The sequence below is a fragment of the Podarcis liolepis genome, assembly GCF_965112155.1.
Source record: "Podarcis liolepis genome assembly, contig: HAP1_SCAFFOLD_22, whole genome shotgun sequence".
NCBI lineage: Eukaryota > Metazoa > Chordata > Lepidosauria > Squamata > Lacertidae > Podarcis > Podarcis liolepis.
The window spans coordinates 2,579,952-2,600,685 of NW_028148947.1; positions in this window are offsets into that span (position 1 = coordinate 2,579,952).

Here is a 20,734-nt window from a genome sequence, read left to right on the forward strand (position 1 = left end):
AATTGCAGAACGTCAGATTTTTGCTGAAATTGTGACCGCGCGGCTCACGGATTTTTTCAAAAAAAGTTGTTCAGACGTCGAGGACTAATTCTGTTTCGGATGATAAAAACCCATCTGTTTCCACCGAAAAACCTTTCAGGGGATCGTTTGCAACAGTTTGGCACCATTTTTGAGTGAATTGCAGAACGTCAGATTTTTGCTGAAATTGTGACCGCGCGGCTTACGGATTTTTTTAAAAAAGTTGTTCAGACGTCGAGGGCTAATTCTGTTTCCGATGATAAAAACCCATCTGTTTCCACCGAAAAACATTGCATGGGATCACTTGCAACAGTTTCCCAACATTTTTGAGTGAATTGCAGAACGTCAAATTTTTAGCAGAAATTGTGACCGCGCGGCTTAGGGATTTTTTCAAAAAAAGTTGTTCAGACGTCGAGGGCTAATTCTGTTTCCGATGATAAAAACCCATCTGTTTCCACCAAAAAACATTGCAGGGGGTCACTTGCAACAGTTTGCCAACATTTTTGAGTGAATTGCAGAACGTCAGATTTTTAGCATAAATTGTGACCGCGCAGCTTAGGGATTTTTTCAAAAAATGTTGTTCAGACGTCGAAGGCTAATTCTGTTTCCGATGATAAAAACCCATCTGTTTCTACCGAAAAACCTTTCAGGGGATCACTTGCAACAGTTTGCCAACATTTTTGAGTGAATTGCAGAACGTCAGATTTTTAGCAGAAATTGTGACCGCGCGGCTTACGGATTTTTTCAAAAAAAGTTGTTCAGACGTCGAGGGCTAATTCTGTTTCCGATGATAAATACCCATCTGTTTCCACCGAAATACATTGCAGGGGATCACTTTCAACAGTTTTCCAACATTTTTGAGTGAATTGCAGAATGTCAGATTTTTAGAAGAAATTGTGACCGCGCGGCTTAGGGATTTTTTCAAAAAAAGTTGTTCAGACGTCGAGGGCTAATTCTGTTCCGATGATAAAAACCCATCTGTTTCCACCGAAAAACCTTTCAGGGGATCACTTGCAACAGTTTGCCAACATTTTTGAGTGAATTGCAGAACGTCAGATTTTTGCTGAAATTGTGACCGCGCGGCTTACGGATTTTTTTAAAAAAGTTGTTCAGACGTCGAGGGCTAATTCTGTTTCCGATGATAAAAACCCATCTGTTTCCACCGAAAAACATTGCATGGGATCACTTGCAACAGTTTCCCAACATTTTTGAGTGAATTGCAGAACGTCAAATTTTTAGCAGAAATTGTGACCGTGCGGCTTAGGGATTTTTTCAAAAAAAGTTGTTCAGACGTCGAGGGCTAATTCTGTTTCCGATCATAAAAACCCATCTGTTTCCACCGAAATACATTGCAGGGGATCACTTGCAACAGTTTGCCAACATTTTTGAGTGAATTGCAGAACGTCAAATTTTTAGCAGAAATTGTGACCGCGCGGCTTAGGGATTTTTTCAAAAAATGTTGTTCAGACGTCGAGGGCTAATTCTGTTTCCGATGATAAAAACCCATCTGTTTCCACCAAAAAACATTGCAGGGGGTCACTTGCAACAGTTTGCCAACATTTTTGAGTGAATTGCAGAACGTCAGATTTTTAGCATAAATTGTGACCGCGCAGCTTAGGGATTTTTTCAAAAAATGTTGTTCAGACGTCGAAGGCTAATTCTGTTTCCGATGATAAAAACCCATCTGTTTCTACCGAAAAACCTTTCAGGGGATCACTTGCAACAGTTTACCAACATTTTTGAGTGAATTGCAGAACGTCAGATTTTTAGCAGAAATTGTGACCGCGCGGCTTACGGATTTTTTCAAAAAAAGTTGTTCAGACGTCGAGGGCTAATTCTGTTTCCGATGATAAATACCCATCTGTTTCCACCGAAATACATTGCAGGGGATCACTTGCAACAGTTTTCCAACATTTTTGAGTGAATTGCAGAATGTCAGATTTTTAGAAGAAATTGTGACCGCGCGGCTTAGGGATTTTTTCAAAAAAAGTTGTTCAGACGTCGAGGGCTAATTCTGTTCCGATGATAAAAACCCATCTGTTTCCACCAAAAAACCTTTCAGGGGATCACTTGCAACAGTTTGCCAACATTTTGGAGTGAATTGCAGAACGTCAAATTTTTAGCAGAAATTGTGACCGCGCGGCTTAGGGATTTTTTCAAAAAAAGTTGTTCAGACGTCGAAGGCTAATTCTGTTTCCGATGATAAAAACCCATCTGTTTCCACCGAAAAACCTTTCAGGGGATCACTTGCAACAGTTTGCCAACATTTTTGAGTGAATTGCAGAACGTCAGATTTTTGCTGAAATTGTGACCGCGCGGCTTACGGATTTTTTAAAAAAAGTTGTTCAGACGTCGAGGGCTAATTCTGTTTCCGATGATAAAAACCCATCTGTTTCCACCGAAAAACATTGCATGGGATCACTTGCAACAGTTTCCCAACATTTTTGAGTGAATTGCAGAACGTCAAATTTTTAGCAGAAATTGTGACCGTGCGGCTTAGGGATTTTTTCAAAAAAAGTTGTTAAGACGTCGAGGGCTAATTCTGTTTCCGATCATAAAAACCCATCTGTTTCCACCGAAATACATTGCAGGGGATCACTTGCAACTGTTTGCCAACATTTTTGAGTGAATTGCAGAACGTCAAATTTTTAGCAGAAATTGTGACCGCGCGGCTTAGGGATTTTTTCAAAAAATGTTGTTCAGACGTCGAGGGCTAATTCTGTTTCCGATGATAAAAACCCATCTGTTTCCACCAAAAAACATTGCAGGGGGTCACTTGCAACAGTTTGCCAACATTTTTGAGTGAATTGCAGAACGTCAGATTTTTAGCATAAATTGTGACCGCGCAGCTTAGGGATTTTTTCAAAAAATGTTGTTCAGACGTCGAAGGCTAATTCTGTTTCCGATGATAAAAACCCATCTGTTTCTACCGAAAAACCTTTCAGGGGATCACTTGCAACAGTTTGCCAACATTTTTGAGTGAATTGCAGAACGTCAGATTTTTAGCAGAAATTGTGACCGCGCGGCTTAGGGATTTTTTCAAAAAAAGTTGTTCAGACGTCGAGGGCTAATTCTGTTTCCGATGATAAAAACCCATCTGTTTCCACCGAAAAACCTTTCAGGGGACCGTTTGCAACACTTTGGCACCATTTTTGAGTGAATTGCAGAACGTCAGATTTTTGCTGAAATTGTGACCGCGCGGCTTACGGATTTTTTAAAAAAAGTTGTTCAGACGTCGAGGGCTAATTCTGTTTCCGATGATAAAAACCCATCTGTTTCCACCGAAAAACCTTTCAGGGGACCGTTTGCAACACTTTGACACCATTTTTGAGTGAATTGCAGAACGTCAGATTTTTGCTGAAATTGTGACCGCGCGGCTCACGGATTTTTTCAAAAAAAGTTGTTCAGACGTCGAGGACTAATTCTGTTTCGGATGATAAAAACCCATCTGTTTCCACCGAAAAACCTTTCAGGGGATCGTTTGCAACAGTTTGGCACCATTTTTGAGTGAATTGCAGAACGTCAGATTTTTGCTGAAATTGTGACCGCGCGGCTTACGGATTTTTTTAAAAAAGTTGTTCAGACGTCGAGGGCTAATTCTGTTTCCGATGATAAAAACCCATCTGTTTCCACCGAAAAACATTGCATGGGATCACTTGCAACAGTTTCCCAACATTTTTGAGTGAATTGCAGAACGTCAAATTTTTAGCAGAAATTGTGACCGCGCGGCTTAGGGATTTTTTCAAAAAAAGTTGTTCAGACGTCGAGGGCTAATTCTGTTTCCGATGATAAAAACCCATCTGTTTCCACCAAAAAACATTGCAGGGGGTCACTTGCAACAGTTTGCCAACATTTTTGAGTGAATTGCAGAACGTCAGATTTTTAGCATAAATTGTGACCGCGCAGCTTAGGGATTTTTTCAAAAAATGTTGTTCAGACGTCGAAGGCTAATTCTGTTTCCGATGATAAAAACCCATCTGTTTCTACCGAAAAACCTTTCAGGGGATCACTTGCAACAGTTTGCCAACATTTTTGAGTGAATTGCAGAACGTCAGATTTTTAGCAGAAATTGTGACCGCGCGGCTTACGGATTTTTTCAAAAAAAGTTGTTCAGACGTCGAGGGCTAATTCTGTTTCCGATGATAAATACCCATCTGTTTCCACCGAAATACATTGCAGGGGATCACTTTCAACAGTTTTCCAACATTTTTGAGTGAATTGCAGAATGTCAGATTTTTAGAAGAAATTGTGACCGCGCGGCTTAGGGATTTTTTCAAAAAAAGTTGTTCAGACGTCGAGGGCTAATTCTGTTCCGATGATAAAAACCCATCTGTTTCCACCGAAAAACCTTTCAGGGGATCACTTGCAACAGTTTGCCAACATTTTTGAGTGAATTGCAGAACGTCAGATTTTTGCTGAAATTGTGACCGCGCGGCTTACGGATTTTTTTAAAAAAGTTGTTCAGACGTCGAGGGCTAATTCTGTTTCCGATGATAAAAACCCATCTGTTTCCACCGAAAAACATTGCATGGGATCACTTGCAACAGTTTCCCAACATTTTTGAGTGAATTGCAGAACGTCAAATTTTTAGCAGAAATTGTGACCGTGCGGCTTAGGGATTTTTTCAAAAAAAGTTGTTCAGACGTCGAGGGCTAATTCTGTTTCCGATCATAAAAACCCATCTGTTTCCACCGAAATACATTGCAGGGGATCACTTGCAACAGTTTGCCAACATTTTTGAGTGAATTGCAGAACGTCAAATTTTTAGCAGAAATTGTGACCGCGCGGCTTAGGGATTTTTTCAAAAAATGTTGTTCAGACGTCGAGGGCTAATTCTGTTTCCGATGATAAAAACCCATCTGTTTCCACCAAAAAACATTGCAGGGGGTCACTTGCAACAGTTTGCCAACATTTTTGAGTGAATTGCAGAACGTCAGATTTTTAGCATAAATTGTGACCGCGCAGCTTAGGGATTTTTTCAAAAAATGTTGTTCAGACGTCGAAGGCTAATTCTGTTTCCGATGATAAAAACCCATCTGTTTCTACCGAAAAACCTTTCAGGGGATCACTTGCAACAGTTTACCAACATTTTTGAGTGAATTGCAGAACGTCAGATTTTTAGCAGAAATTGTGACCGCGCGGCTTACGGATTTTTTCAAAAAAAGTTGTTCAGACGTCGAGGGCTAATTCTGTTTCCGATGATAAATACCCATCTGTTTCCACCGAAATACATTGCAGGGGATCACTTGCAACAGTTTTCCAACATTTTTGAGTGAATTGCAGAATGTCAGATTTTTAGAAGAAATTGTGACCGCGCGGCTTAGGGATTTTTTCAAAAAAAGTTGTTCAGACGTCGAGGGCTAATTCTGTTCCGATGATAAAAACCCATCTGTTTCCACCAAAAAACCTTTCAGGGGATCACTTGCAACAGTTTGCCAACATTTTGGAGTGAATTGCAGAACGTCAAATTTTTAGCAGAAATTGTGACCGCGCGGCTTAGGGATTTTTTCAAAAAAAGTTGTTCAGACGTCGAAGGCTAATTCTGTTTCCGATGATAAAAACCCATCTGTTTCCACCGAAAAACCTTTCAGGGGATCACTTGCAACAGTTTGCCAACATTTTTGAGTGAATTGCAGAACGTCAGATTTTTGCTGAAATTGTGACCGCGCGGCTTACGGATTTTTTAAAAAAAGTTGTTCAGACGTCGAGGGCTAATTCTGTTTCCGATGATAAAAACCCATCTGTTTCCACCGAAAAACATTGCATGGGATCACTTGCAACAGTTTCCCAACATTTTTGAGTGAATTGCAGAACGTCAAATTTTTAGCAGAAATTGTGACCGTGCGGCTTAGGGATTTTTTCAAAAAAAGTTGTTCAGACGTCGAGGGCTAATTCTGTTTCCGATCATAAAAACCCATCTGTTTCCACCGAAATACATTGCAGGGGATCACTTGCAACTGTTTGCCAACATTTTTGAGTGAATTGCAGAACGTCAAATTTTTAGCAGAAATTGTGACCGCGCGGCTTAGGGATTTTTTCAAAAAATGTTGTTCAGACGTCGAGGGCTAATTCTGTTTCCGATGATAAAAACCCATCTGTTTCCACCAAAAAACATTGCAGGGGGTCACTTGCAACAGTTTGCCAACATTTTTGAGTGAATTGCAGAACGTCAGATTTTTAGCATAAATTGTGACCGCGCAGCTTAGGGATTTTTTCAAAAAATGTTGTTCAGACGTCGAAGGCTAATTCTGTTTCCGATGATAAAAACCCATCTGTTTCTACCGAAAAACCTTTCAGGGGATCACTTGCAACAGTTTGCCAACATTTTTGAGTGAATTGCAGAACGTCAGATTTTTAGCAGAAATTGTGACCGCGCGGCTTACGGATTTATTCAAAAAAAGTTGTTCAGACGTCGAGGGCTAATTCTGTTTCCGATGATAAATACCCATCTGTTTCCACCGAAATACATTGCAGGGGATCACTTGCAACAGTTTTCCAACATTTTTGAGTGAATTGCAGAATGTCAGATTTTTAGAAGAAATTGTGACCGCGCGGCTTAGGGATTTTTTCAAAAAAAGTTGTTCAGACGTCGAGGGCTAATTCTGTTTCCGATGATAAAAACCCATCTGTTTCCACCGAAAAACCTTTCAGGGGATCACTTGCAACAGTTTGCCAACATTTTTGAGTGAATTACAGAACGTCAGATTTTTAGCAGAAATTGTGACCGCGCGGCTTATGGATTTTTTCAAAAAAAGTTGTTCAGATGTCGAGGGCTAATTCTGTTTCCGATGATAAAAACCCATCTGTTTCCACCGAAAAACCTTTCAGGGGACCGTTTGCAACACTTTGGCACCATTTTTGAGTGAATTGCAGAACGTCAGATTTTTGCTGAAATTGTGACCGCGCGGCTTACGGATTTTTTAAAAAAAGTTGTTCAGACGTCGAGGGCTAATTCTGTTTCCGATGATAAAAACCCATCTGTTTCCACCGAAAAACATTGCATGGGATCACTTGCAACAGTTTCCCAACATTTTTGAGTGAATTGCAGAACGTCAAATTTTTAGCAGAAATTGTGACCGTGCGGCTTAGGGATATTTTCAAAAAAAGTTGTTCAGACGTCGAGGGCTAATTCTGTTACCGATCATAAAAACCCATCTGTTTCCACCGAAATACATTGCAGGGGATCACTTGCAACAGTTTGCCAACATTTTTGAGTGTATTGCAGAACGTCAAATTTTTAGCAGAAATTGTGACCGCGCGGCTTAGGGATTTTTTCAAAAAAAGTTGTTCAGACGTCGAGGACTAATTCTGTTTCCGATGATAAAAACCCATCTGTTTCCACCGAAAAACATTTCAGGGGATCACTTGCAACAGTTTGCCAACATTTTTGAGTGAATTGCAGAACGTCAGATTTTTAGCATAAATTGTGACAGCGCAGCTTAGTGATTTTTTCAAAAAATGTTGTTCAGACGTCGAAGGCTAATTCTGTTTCCGATGATAAAAACCCATCTGTTTCTACCGAAAAACCTTTCAGGGGATCACTTGCAACAGTTTGCCAACATTTTTGAGTGAATTGCAGAACGTCAGATTTTTAGCAGAAATTGTGACCGCGCGGCTTACGGATTTTTTCAAAAAAAGTTGTTCAGACGTCGAGGGCTAATTCTGTTTCCGATGATAAATACCCATCTGTTTCCACCGAAATACATTGCAGGGGATCACTTGCAACAGTTTTCCAACATTTTTGAGTGAATTGCAGAATGTCAGATTTTTAGAAGAAATTGTGACCGCGCGGCTTAGGGATTTTTTCAACAAAAGTTGTTCAGACGTCGAGGGCTAATTCTGTTCCGATGATAAAAACCCATCTGTTTCCACCAAAAAACCTTTCAGGGGATCACTTGCAACAGTTTGCCAACATTTTGGAGTGAATTGCAGAACGTCAAATTTTTAGCAGAAATTGTGACCGCGCGGCTTAGGGATTTTTTCAAAAAAAGTTGTTCAGACGTCGAAGGCTAATTCTGTTTCCGATGATAAAAACCCATCTGTTTCCACCGAAAAACCTTTCAGGGGATCACTTGCAACAGTTTGCCAACATTTTTGAGTGAATTGCAGAACGTCAGATTTTTGCTGAAATTGTGACCGCGCGGCTTACGGATTTTTTAAAAAAAGTTGTTCAGACGTCGAGGGCTAATTCTGTTTCCGATGATAAAAACCCATCTGTTTCCACCGAAATACATTGCAGGGGATCACTTGCAACTGTTTGCCAACATTTTTGAGTGAATTGCAGAACGTCAAATTTTTAGCAGAAATTGTGACCTCGCGGCTTAGGGATTTTTTCAAAAAATGTTGTTCAGACGTCAAGGGCTAATTCTGTTTCCGATGATAAAAACCCATCTGTTTCCACCAAAAAACATTGCAGGGGGTCACTTGCAACAGTTTGCCAACATTTTTGAGTGAATTGCAGAACGTCAGATTTTTAGCATAAATTGTGACCGCGCAGCTTAGGGATTTTTTCAAAAAATGTTGTTCAGACGTCGAAGGCTAATTCTGTTTCCGATGATAAAAACCCATCTGTTTCTACCGAAAAACCTTTCAGGGGATCACTTGCAACAGTTTGCCAACATTTTTGAGTGAATTGCAGAACGTCAGATTTTTAGCAGAAATTGTGACCGCGCGGCTTACGGATTTATTCAAAAAAAGTTGTTCAGACGTCGAGGGCTAATTCTGTTTCCGATGATAAATACCCATCTGTTTCCACCGAAATACATTGCAGGGGATCACTTGCAACAGTTTTCCAACATTTTTGAGTGAATTGCAGAATGTCAGATTTTTAGAAGAAATTGTGACCGCGCGGCTTAGGGATTTTTTCAAAAAAAGTTGTTCAGACGTCGAGGGCTAATTCTGTTTCCGATGATAAAAACCCATCTGTTTCCACCGAAAAACCTTTCAGGGGATCACTTGCAACAGTTTGCCAACATTTTTGAGTGAATTACAGAACGTCAGATTTTTAGCAGAAATTGTGACCGCGCGGCTTATGGATTTTTTCAAAAAAAGTTGTTCAGACGTCGAGGGCTAATTCTGTTTCCGATGATTAAAACCCATCTGTTTCCACCAAAAAACCTTTCAGGGGACCGTTTGCAACACTTTGGCACCATTTTTGAGTGAATTGCAGAACGTCAGATTTTTGCTGAAATTGTGACCGCGCGGCTTACGGATTTTTCAAAAAAAGTTGTTCAGACGTCGAGGGCTAATTCTGTTACCGATCATAAAAACCCATCTCTTTCCACCGAAATACATTGCAGGGGATCACTTGCAACAGTTTGCCAACATTTTTGAGTGTATTGCAGAACGTCAAATTTTTAGCAGAAATTGTGACCGCGCGGCTTAGGGATTTTTTCAAAAAAAGTTGTTCAGACGTCGAGGACTAATTCTGTTTCCGATGATAAAAACCCATCTGTTTCCACCAAAAAACATTGCAGGGGGTCACTTGCAACAGTTTGCCAACATTTTTGAGTGAATTGCAGAACGTCAGATTTTTAGCATAAATTGTGACCGCGCAGCTTAGTGATTTTTTCAAAAAATGTTGTTCAGACGTCGAAGGCTAATTCTGTTTCCGATGATAAAAACCCATCTGTTTCTACCGAAAAACCTTTCAGGGGATCACTTGCAACAGTTTGCCAACATTTTTGAGTGAATTGCAGAACGTCAGATTTTTAGCAGAAATTGTGACCGCGCGGCTTACGGATTTTTTCAAAAAAAGTTGTTCAGACGTCGAGGGCTAATTCTGTTTCCGATGATAAATACCCATCTGTTTCCACCGAAATACATTGCAGGGGATCACTTGCAACAGTTTTCCAACATTTTTGAGTGAATTGCAGAATGTCAGATTTTTAGAAGAAATTGTGACCGCGCGGCTTAGGGATTTTTTCAAAAAAAGTTGTTCAGACGTCGAGGACTAATTCTGTTTCCGATGATAAAAACCCATCTGTTTCCACCAAAAAACATTGCAGGGGGTCACTTGCAACAGTTTGCCAACATTTTTGAGTGAATTGCAGAACGTCAGATTTTTAGCATAAATTGTGACCGCGCAGCTTAGTGATTTTTTCAAAAAATGTTGTTCAGACGTCGAAGGCTAATTCTGTTTCCGATGATAAAAACCCATCTGTTTCTACCGAAAAACCTTTCAGGGGATCACTTGCAACAGTTTGCCAACATTTTTGAGTGAATTGCAGAACGTCAGATTTTTAGCAGAAATTGTGACCGCGCGGCTTACGGATTTATTCAAAAAAAGTTGTTCAGACGTCGAGGGCTAATTCTGTTTCCGATGATAAATACCCATCTGTTTCCACCGAAATACATTGCAGGGGATCACTTGCAACAGTTTTCCAACATTTTTGAGTGAATTGCAGAATGTCAGATTTTTAGAAGAAATTGTGACCGCGCGGCTTAGGGATTTTTTCAAAAAAAGTTGTTCAGACGTCGAGGGCTAATTCTGTTTCCGATGATAAAAACCCATCTGTTTCCACCGAAAAACCTTTCAGGGGATCACTTGCAACAGTTTGCCAACATTTTTGAGTGAATTACAGAACGTCAGATTTTTAGCAGAAATTGTGACCGATTTTTTTTTTATGGATTTTTTCAAAAAAAGTTGTTCAGACGTCGAGGGCTAATTCTGTTTCCGATGATAAAAACCCATCTGTTTCCACCGAAAAACCTTTCAGGGGACCGTTTGCAACACTTTGGCACCATTTTTGAGTGAATTGCAGAACGTCAGATTTTTGCTGAAATTGTGACCGCGCGGCTTACGGATTTTTTAAAAAAAGTTGTTCAGACGTCGAGGGCTAATTCTGTTTCCGATGATAAAAACCCATCTGTTTCCACCGAAAAACATTGCATGGGATCACTTGCAACAGTTTCCCAACATTTTTGAGTGAATTGCAGAACGTCAAATTTTTAGCAGAAATTGTGACCGTGCGGCTTAGGGATTTTTTCAAAAAAAGTTGTTCAGACGTCGAGGGCTAATTCTGTTACCGATCATAAAAACCCATCTGTTTCCACCGAAATACATTGCAGGGGATCACTTGCAACAGTTTGCCAACATTTTTGAGTGTATTGCAGAACGTCAAATTTTTAGCAGAAATTGTGACCGCGCGGCTTAGGGATTTTTTCAAAAAAAGTTGTTCAGACGTCGAGGACTAATTCTGCTTCCGATGATAAAAACCCATCTGTTTCCACCAAAAAACATTGCAGGGGGTCACTTGCAACAGTTTGCCAACATTTTTGAGTGAATTGCAGAACGTCAGATTTTTAGCATAAATTGTGACCGCGCAGCTTAGTGATTTTTTCAAAAAATGTTGTTCAGACGTCGAAGGCTAATTCTGTTTCCGATGATAAAAACCCATCTGTTTCTACCGAAAAACCTTTCAGGGGATCACTTGCAACAGTTTGCCAACATTTTTGAGTGAATTGCAGAACGTCAGATTTTTAGCAGAAATTGTGACCGCGCGGCTTACGGATTTTTTCAAAAAAAGTTGTTCAGACGTCGAGGGCTAATTCTGTTTCCGATGATAAATACCCATCTGTTTCCACCGAAATACATTGCAGGGGATCACTTGCAACAGTTTTCCAACATTTTTGAGTGAATTGCAGAATGTCAGATTTTTAGAAGAAATTGTGACCGCGCGGCTTAGGGATTTTTTCAAAAAAAGTTGTTCAGACGTCGAGGACTAATTCTGTTTCCGATGATAAAAACCCATCTGTTTCCACCAAAAAACATTGCAGGGGGTCACTTGCAACAGTTTGCCAACATTTTTGAGTGAATTGCAGAACGTCAGATTTTTAGCATAAATTGTGACCGCGCAGCTTAGTGATTTTTTCAAAAAATGTTGTTCAGACGTCGAAGGCTAATTCTGTTTCCGATGATAAAAACCCATCTGTTTCTACCGAAAAACCTTTCAGGGGATCACTTGCAACAGTTTGCCAACATTTTTGAGTGAATTGCAGAACGTCAGATTTTTAGCAGAAATTGTGACCGCGCGGCTTACGGATTTTTTCAAAAAAAGTTGTTCAGACGTCAAGGGCTAATTCTGTTTCCGATGATAAATACCCATCTGTTTCCACCGAAATACATTGCAGGGGATCACTTGCAACAGTTTTCCAACATTTTTGAGTGAATTGCAGAATGTCAGATTTTTAGAAGAAATTGTGACCGCGCGGCTTAGGGATTTTTTCAAAAAAAGTTGTTCAGACGTCGAGGACTAATTCTGTTTCCGATGATAAAAACCCATCTGTTTCCACCAAAAAACATTGCAGGGGGTCACTTGCAACAGTTTGCCAACATTTTTGAGTGAATTGCAGAACGTCAGATTTTTAGCATAAATTGTGACCGCGCAGCTTAGTGATTTTTTCAAAAAATGTTGTTCAGACGTCGAAGGCTAATTCTGTTTCCGATGATAAAAACCCATCTGTTTCTACCGAAAAACCTTTCAGGGGATCACTTGCAACAGTTTGCCAACATTTTTGAGTGAATTGCAGAACGTCAGATTTTTAGCAGAAATTGTGACCGCGCGGCTTACGGATTTTTTCAAAAAAAGTTGTTCAGACGTCGAGGGCTAATTCTGTTTCCGATGATAAATACCCATCTGTTTCCACCGAAATACATTGCAGGGGATCACTTGCAACAGTTTGCCAACATTTTTGAGTGAATTGCAGAACGTCAGATTTTTGCTGAAATTGTGACCGCGCGGCTTACGGATTTTTTTAAAAAAGTTGTTCAGACGTCGAGGGCTAATTCTGTTTCCGATGATAAAAACCCATCTGTTTCCACCGAAAAACATTGCATGGGATCACTTGCAACAGTTTCCCAACATTTTTGAGTGAATTGCAGAACGTCAAATTTTTAGCAGAAATTGTGACCGTGCGGCTTAGGGATTTTTTCAAAAAAAGTTGTTCAGACGTCGAGGGCTAATTCTGTTTCCGATCATAAAAACCCATCTGTTTCCACCGAAATACATTGCAGGGGATCACTTGCAACAGTTTGCCAACATTTTTGAGTGAATTGCAGAACGTCAAATTTTTAGCAGAAATTGTGACCGCGCGGCTTAGGGATTTTTTGAAAAAAGGTTGTTCAGACGTCGAGGGCTAATTCTGTTTCCGATGATAAAAACCCATCTGTTTCCACCAAAAAACATTGCAGGGGGTCACTTGCAACAGTTTGCCAACATTTTTGAGTGAATTGCAGAACGTCAGATTTTTAGCATAAATTGTGACCGCGCAGCTTAGGGATTTTTTCAAAAAATGTTGTTCAGACGTCGAAGGCTAATTCTGTTTCCGATGATAAAAACCCATCTGTTTCTACCGAAAAACCTTTCAGGGGATCACTTGCAACAGTTTGCCAACATTTTTGAGTGAATTGCAGAACGTCAGATTTTTAGCAGAAATTGTGACCGCGCGGCTTACGGATTTTTTCAAAAAAAGTTGTTCAGACGTCGAGGGCTAATTCTGTTTCCGATGATAAATACCCATCTGTTTCCACCGAAATACATTGCAGGGGATCACTTGCAACAGTTTTCCAACATTTTTGAGTGAATTGCAGAATGTCAGATTTTTAGAAGAAATTGTGACCGCGCGGCTTAGGGATTTTTTCAAAAAAAGTTGTTCAGACGTCGAGGGCTAATTCTGTTTCCGATGATAAAAACCCATCTGTTTCCACCGAAAAACCTTTCAGGGGATCACTTGCAACAGTTTGCCAACATTTTGGAGTGAATTGCAGAACGTCCAATTTTTAGCAGAAATTGTGACCGCGCGGCTTAGGGATTTTTTCAAAAAAAGTTGTTCAGACGTCGAAGGCTAATTCTGTTTCCGATGATAAAAACCCAACTGTTTCCACCGAAAAACCTTTCAGGGGATCACTTGCAACAGTTTGCCAACATTTTTGAGTGAATTGCAGAACGTCAGATTTTTAGCAGAAATTGTGACCGCGCGGCTTATGGATTTTTTCAAAAAAAGTTGTTCAGACGTCGAGGGCTAATTCTGTTTCCGATCAGAAAAACCCATCTGTTTCTACCGAAAAACATTTCAGGGGATCACTTGCAACAGTTTGCCAACATTTTGGAGTGAATTGCAGAACGTCAGATTTTTAGCAGAAATTGTGACCGCGCGGCTTATGGATTTTTTCAAAAAAAGTTGTTCAGACGTCGAGGGCTAATTCTGTTTCCGATGATAAAAACCCATCTGTTTCCACCGAAAAACCTTTCAGGGGATCACTTGCAACAGTTTGCCAACATTTTTGAGTGAATTGCAGAACGTCAGATTTTTAGCAGAAATTGTGACCGCGCGGCTTATGGATTTTTTCAAAAAAAGTTGTTCAGACGTCGAGGGCTAATTCTGTTTCCGATGATAAAAACCCATCTGTTTCCACCGAAAAACCTTTCAGGGGACCGTTTGCAACACTTTGGCACCGTTTTTGAGTGAATTGCAGAACGTCAAATTTTTAGCAGAAATTGTGACCGTGCGGCTTAGGGATTTTTTCAAAAAAAGGTGTTCAGACGTCGAGGGCTAATTCTGTTTCCGATCATAAAAACCCATCTGTTTCCACCGAAATACATTGCAGGGGATCACTTGCAACAGTTTGCCAACATTTTTGAGTGAATTGCAGAACGTCAGATTTTTGCTGAAATTGTGACCGCGCGGCTTACGGATTTTTTTAAAAAAGTTGTTCAGACGTCGAGGGCTAATTCTGTTTCCGATGATAAAAACCCATCTGTTTCCACCGAAAAACATTGCATGGGATCACTTGCAACAGTTTCCCAACATTTTTGAGTGAATTGCAGAACGTCAAATTTTTAGCAGAAATTGTGACCGCGCGGCTTAGGGATTTTTTCAAAAAAAGTTGTTCAGACGTCGAGGGATAATTCTGTTTCCGATGATAAAAACCCATCTGTTTCCACCGAAAAATCTTTCAGGGGATCGTTTGCAACAGTTTGCCAACATTTTTGAGTGAATTGCAGAAGGTCAAATTTTTAGCAGAAATTGTGACCACGCGGCTTAGGGATTTTTTCAAAAAAAGTTGTTCAGACGTCGAGGGCTAATTCTGTTTCCGATGATAAAAACCCATCTGTTTCCACCGAAAAACATTTCAGCGGATCACTTGCAACAGTTCGCAAACATTTTGGAGTGAATTGCAGAACGTCAGATTTTTACACGAAATTGTGACCGCGCGGCTTAGGGATTTTTTCAAAAAAAGTTGTTCAGACGTCAAGGACTAATTCTGTTTCCGATGATAAAAACCCATCTGTTTCCACCGAAAAACATTGCAGGGGATCACTTGCAACAGTTTGCCAACATTTTTGAGTGAATTGCAGAACGTCAAATTTTTAGCAGAAATTGTGACCGCGCGGCTTAGGGATTTTTTCAAAAAAAGTTGTTCAGACGTCGAGGGCTAATTCTGTTTCCGATGATAAAAACCCATCTGTTTCCACCGAAAAACTTTTCAGGGGATCGTTTGCAACACTTTGGCACCATTTTTGAGTGAATTGCAGAACGTCAGATTTTTGCTGAAATTGTGACTGTGCGGCTTACGGATTTTTTCAAAAAAAGTTGTTCAGACGTCGAGGGATAATTCTGTTTCCGATGATAAAAACCCATCTGTTTCCACCGAAAAACCTTTCAGGGGATCGTTTGCAACAGTTTGGCACCATTTTTGAGTGGATTGCAGAACGTCAGATTTTTGCTGAAATTGTGACCGCGCGGCTTACGGATTTTTTTAAAAAAAGTTGTTCAGACGTCGAGGGCTAATTCTGTTTCCGATGATAAAAACCCATCTGTTTCCACCGAAAAACATTGCATGGGATCACTTGCAACAGTTTCCCAACATTTTTGAGTGAATTGCAGAACGTCAATTTTTTAGCAGAAATTGTGACCGCGCGGCTTAGGGATTTTTTCAAAAAAAGTTGTTCAGACGTCGAGGGCTAATTCTGTTTCCGATGATAAATACCCATCTGTTTCCACCGAAAAACATTGCATGGGATCACTTGCAACAGTTTCCCAACATTTTTGAGTGAATTGCAGAACGTCAATTTTTTAGCAGAAATTGTGACCACGCGGCTTAGGGATTTTTTCAAAAAAAGTTGTTCAGACGTCGAGGGCTAATTCTGTTTCCGATGATAAAAACCCATCTGTTTCCACCGAAAAACATTGCATGGGATCACTTGCAACAGTTTCCCAACATTTTTGAGTGAATTGCAGAACGTCAATTTTTTAGCAGAAATTGTGACCACGCGGCTTAGGGATTTTTTCAAAAAAAGTTGTTCAGACGTCGAGGGCTAATTCTGTTTCCGATGATAAAAACCCATCTGTTTCCACCGAAAAACATTTCAGGGGATCACTTGCAACAGTTTGCCAACATTTTTGAGTGAATTGCAGAACGTCAGATTTTTACAAGAAATTGTGACCGCGCGCCTTACGGTTTTTTTCAAAAAAAGTTGTTCAGACGTCGAGGGCTAATTCTGTTTCCGATGATAAAAACCCATCTGTTTCCACCGAAAAACATTTCAGGGGATCACTTGCAACAATTTGCCAACATTTTTGAGTGAATTGCAGAACGACAGATTTTTAGCAGAAATTGTGACCGCGCGGCTTAGGGATTTTTTCAAAAGAAGTTGTTCAGACGTCGAGGGCTAATTCTGTTTCCCATGATAAAAACCCATCTGTTTCCACCGGAAAACATTTCAGGGGATCACTTGCAACAGTTTGCCAACATTTTTGAGTGAATTGCAGAACGTCAGATTTTTACAAGAAATTGTGACCGCGCGCCTTACGGATTTTTTCAAAAAAAGTTGTTCAGACGTCGAGGGCTAATTCTGTTTCCGATGATAAAAACCCATCTGTTTCCACCGAAAAACATTTCAGGGGATCACTTGCAATAGTTTGCCAACATTTTGGAGTGAATTGCAGAACGTCAGATTTTTAGCAGAAATTGTGACCGCGCGGCTTAGGGATTTTTTCAAAAAAAGTTGTTCAGACGTCGAGGGCTAATTCTGTTTCCGATGATAAAAACCCATCTGTTTCCACCGAAAAACATTTCAGGGGATCACTTGCAACAGTTTGCCAACATTTTGGAGTGAATTGCAGAACGTCAGATTTTTAGCAGAAATTGTGACCGCGCGGCTTATGGATTTTTTCAAAAAAAGTTGTTCAGACGTCGAGGGCTAATTCTGTTTCCGATGATAAAAACCCATCTGTTTCCACCGAAAAACCTTTCAGGGGATCGTTTGCAACAGTTTGGCACCATTTTTGAGTGAATTGCAGAACGTCAGAGTTTTGCTGAAATTGTGACCGCGCGGCTTACGGATTTTTTCAAAAAAATGTGTTCAGACGTCGAGGGCTAATTCTGTTTCCGGTGATAAAAACCCATCTGTTTCCACTGAAAAACATTGCAGGGGATCACTTACAACAGTTTGCCAACATTTTTGAGTGAATTGCAGAACGTCAGATTTTTGCTGAAATTGTGACCGCGCGGCTTACGGATTTTTTCAAAAAAAGGTGTTCAGACGTCGAGGGCTAATTCTGTTTCCGATGATAAAAACCCATCTGTTTCCACTGAAAAACATTGAGGGGATCACTTGCAGCAGTTTGCCAACATTTTTGAGTGAATTGCAGAACGTCAGATTTTTGCTGAAATTGTGACCGCGCGGCTTAGGGATTTTTTCAAAAGAAGTTGTTCAGACGTCGAGGGCTAATTCTGTTTCCCATGATAAAAACCCATCTGTTTCCACCGGAAAACATTTCAGGGGATCACTTGCAACAATTTGCCAACATTTTTGAGTGAATTGCAGAACGACAGATTTTTAGCAGAAATTGTGACCGCGCGGCTTAGGGATTTTTTCAAAAGAAGTTGTTCAGACGTCGAGGACTAATTCTGCTTCCGATGATAAAAACCCATCTGTTTCCACCGGAAAACATTGCAGGGGATCACTTGCAACAGTTTGCCAACATTTTTGAGTGAATTGCAGAACGTCAGATTTTTACAAGAAATTGTGACCGCGCGCCTTACGGATTTTTTCAAAAAAAGTTGTTCAGACGTCGAGGGCTAATTCTGTTTCCGATGATAAAAACCCATCTGTTTCCACCGAAAAACATTTCAGGGGATCACTTGCAACAGTTTGCCAACATTTTGGAGTGAATTGCAGAACGTCAGATTTTTAGCAGAAATTGTGACCGCGCGGCTTAGGGATTTTTTCAGAAAAATTTGTTCAGACGTCGAGGGCTAATTCTGTTTCCGATGATAAAAACCCATCTGTTTCCACCGAAAAACATTTCAGGGGATCACTTGCAACAGTTTGCCAACATTTTTGAGTGAATTGCAGAACGTCAGATTTTTACAAGAAATTGTGACCGCGCGGCTTACGGATTTTTTCAAAAAAAGTTGTTCAGACGTCGAGGGCTAATTCTGTTTCCGATGATAAAAACCCATCTGTTTCCACCGAAAAACCTTTCAGGGGATCGTTTGCAACAGTTTGGCACCATTTTTGAGTGAATTGCAGAACGTCAGAGTTTTGCTGAAATTGTGACCGCGCGGCTTACGGATTTTTTCAAAAAAATGTGTACAGACGTCGAGGGCTAATTCTGTTTCCGGTGATAAAAACCCATCTGTTTCCACTGAAAAACATTGCAGGGGATCACTTGCAACAGTTTGCCAACATTTTTGAGTGAATTGCAGAACGTCAGATTTTTGCTGAAATTGTGACCGCGCGGCTTACGGATTTTTTCAAAAAAAGGTGTTCAGACGTCGAGGGCTAATTCTGTTTCCGATGATAAAAACCCATCTGTTTCCACTGAAAAACATTGAGGGGATCACTTGCAGCAGTTTGCCAACATTTTTGAGTGAATTGCAGAACGTCAGATTTTTGCTGAAATTGTGACCGCGCGGCTTAGGGATTTTTTCAAAAGAAGTTGTTCAGACGTCGAGGGCTAATTCTGTTTCCCATGATAAAAACCCATCTGTTTCCACCGGAAAACATTTCAGGGGATCACTTGCAACAATTTGCCAACATTTTTGAGTGAATTGCAGAACGACAGATTTTTAGCAGAAATTGTGACCGCGCGGCTTAGGGATTTTTTCAAAAGAAGTTGTTCAGACGTCGAGGACTAATTCTGCTTCCGATGATAAAAACCCATCTGTTTCCACCGGAAAACATTGCAGGGGATCACTTGCAACAGTTTGCCAACATTTTTGAGTGAATTGCAGAACGTCAGATTTTTACAAGAAATTGTGACCGCGCGCCTTACGGATTTTTTCAAAAAAAGTTGTTCAGACGTCGAGGGCTAATTCTGTTTCCGATGATAAAAACCCATCTGTTTCCACCGAAAAACATTTCAGGGGATCACTTGCAACAGTTTGCCAACATTTTGGAGTGAATTGCAGAACGTCAGATTTTTAGCAGAAATTGTGACCGCGCGGCTTAGGGATTTTTTCAGAAAAATTTGTTCAGACGTCGAGGGCTAATTCTGTTTCCGATGATAAAAACCCATCTGTTTCCACCGAAAAACATTTCAGGGGATCACTTGCAACAGTTTGCCAACATTTTTGAGTGAATTGCAGAACGTCAGATTTTTACAAGAAATTGTGACCGCGCGGCTTACGGATTTTTTCAAAAAAAGTTGTTCAGACGTCGAGGGCTAATTCTGTTTCCGATGATAAAAACCCATCTGTTTCCACCGAAAAACCTTTCAGGGGATCGTTTGCAACAGTTTGGCACCATTTTTGAGTGAATTGCAGAACGTCAGAGTTTTGCTGAAATTGTGACCGCGCGGCTTACGGATTTTTTCAAAAAAATGTGTACAGACGTCGAGGGCTAATTCTGTTTCCGGTGATAAAAACCCATCTGTTTCCACTGAAAAACATTGCAGGGGATCACTTGCAACAGTTTGCCAACATTTTTGAGTGAATTGCAGAACGTCAGATTTTTGCTGAAATTGTGACCGCGCGGCTTACGGATTTTTTCAAAAAAAGGTGTTCAGACGTCGAGGGCTAATTCTGTTTCCGATGATAAAAACCCATCTGTTTCCACTGAAAAACATTGAGGGGATCACTTGCAGCAGTTTGCCAACATTTTTGAGTGAATTGCAGAACGTCAGATTTTTGCTGAAATTCTGACCGCGCGGTTTAGGGATTTTTTCAAAAAAAGTTGTTGAGACGTCGAGGACTAATTCTGTTTCCGATGATAAAAACCCATCTGTTTCCACCGAAAAACATTTCAGGGGATCACTTGCAACAGTTTGCCAACATTTTTGAGTGAATTGCAGAACGTCAAATTTTTAGCAGAAATTGTGACCGCGCGGCTTAGGGATTTTTTCAAAAAAAGTTGTTCAGATGTCGAGGGCTAATTCTGTTTCCGATGATAAAAACCCATCTGTTTCCACCGAAAAACATTTCAGGGGATCACTTGCAACAGTTTGCCAACATTTTTGAGTGAATTGCAGAACGTCAGATTTTTAGCAGAAATTGTGACCGCGCGGCTTAGGGATTTTTTCAAAAAAAGTTGTTCAGACGTCGAGGGCTGATTCTGTTTCCAATGATAAAAACCCATCTATTTCAACTGAAAAACATTTCAGGGGATCACTTGCAACAGTTTGCCAACATTTTGGAGTGAATTGCAGAACGTCAGATTTTTAGCAGAAATTGTGACCACGCGGCTTACGGATTTTTTCAAAAAAAGGT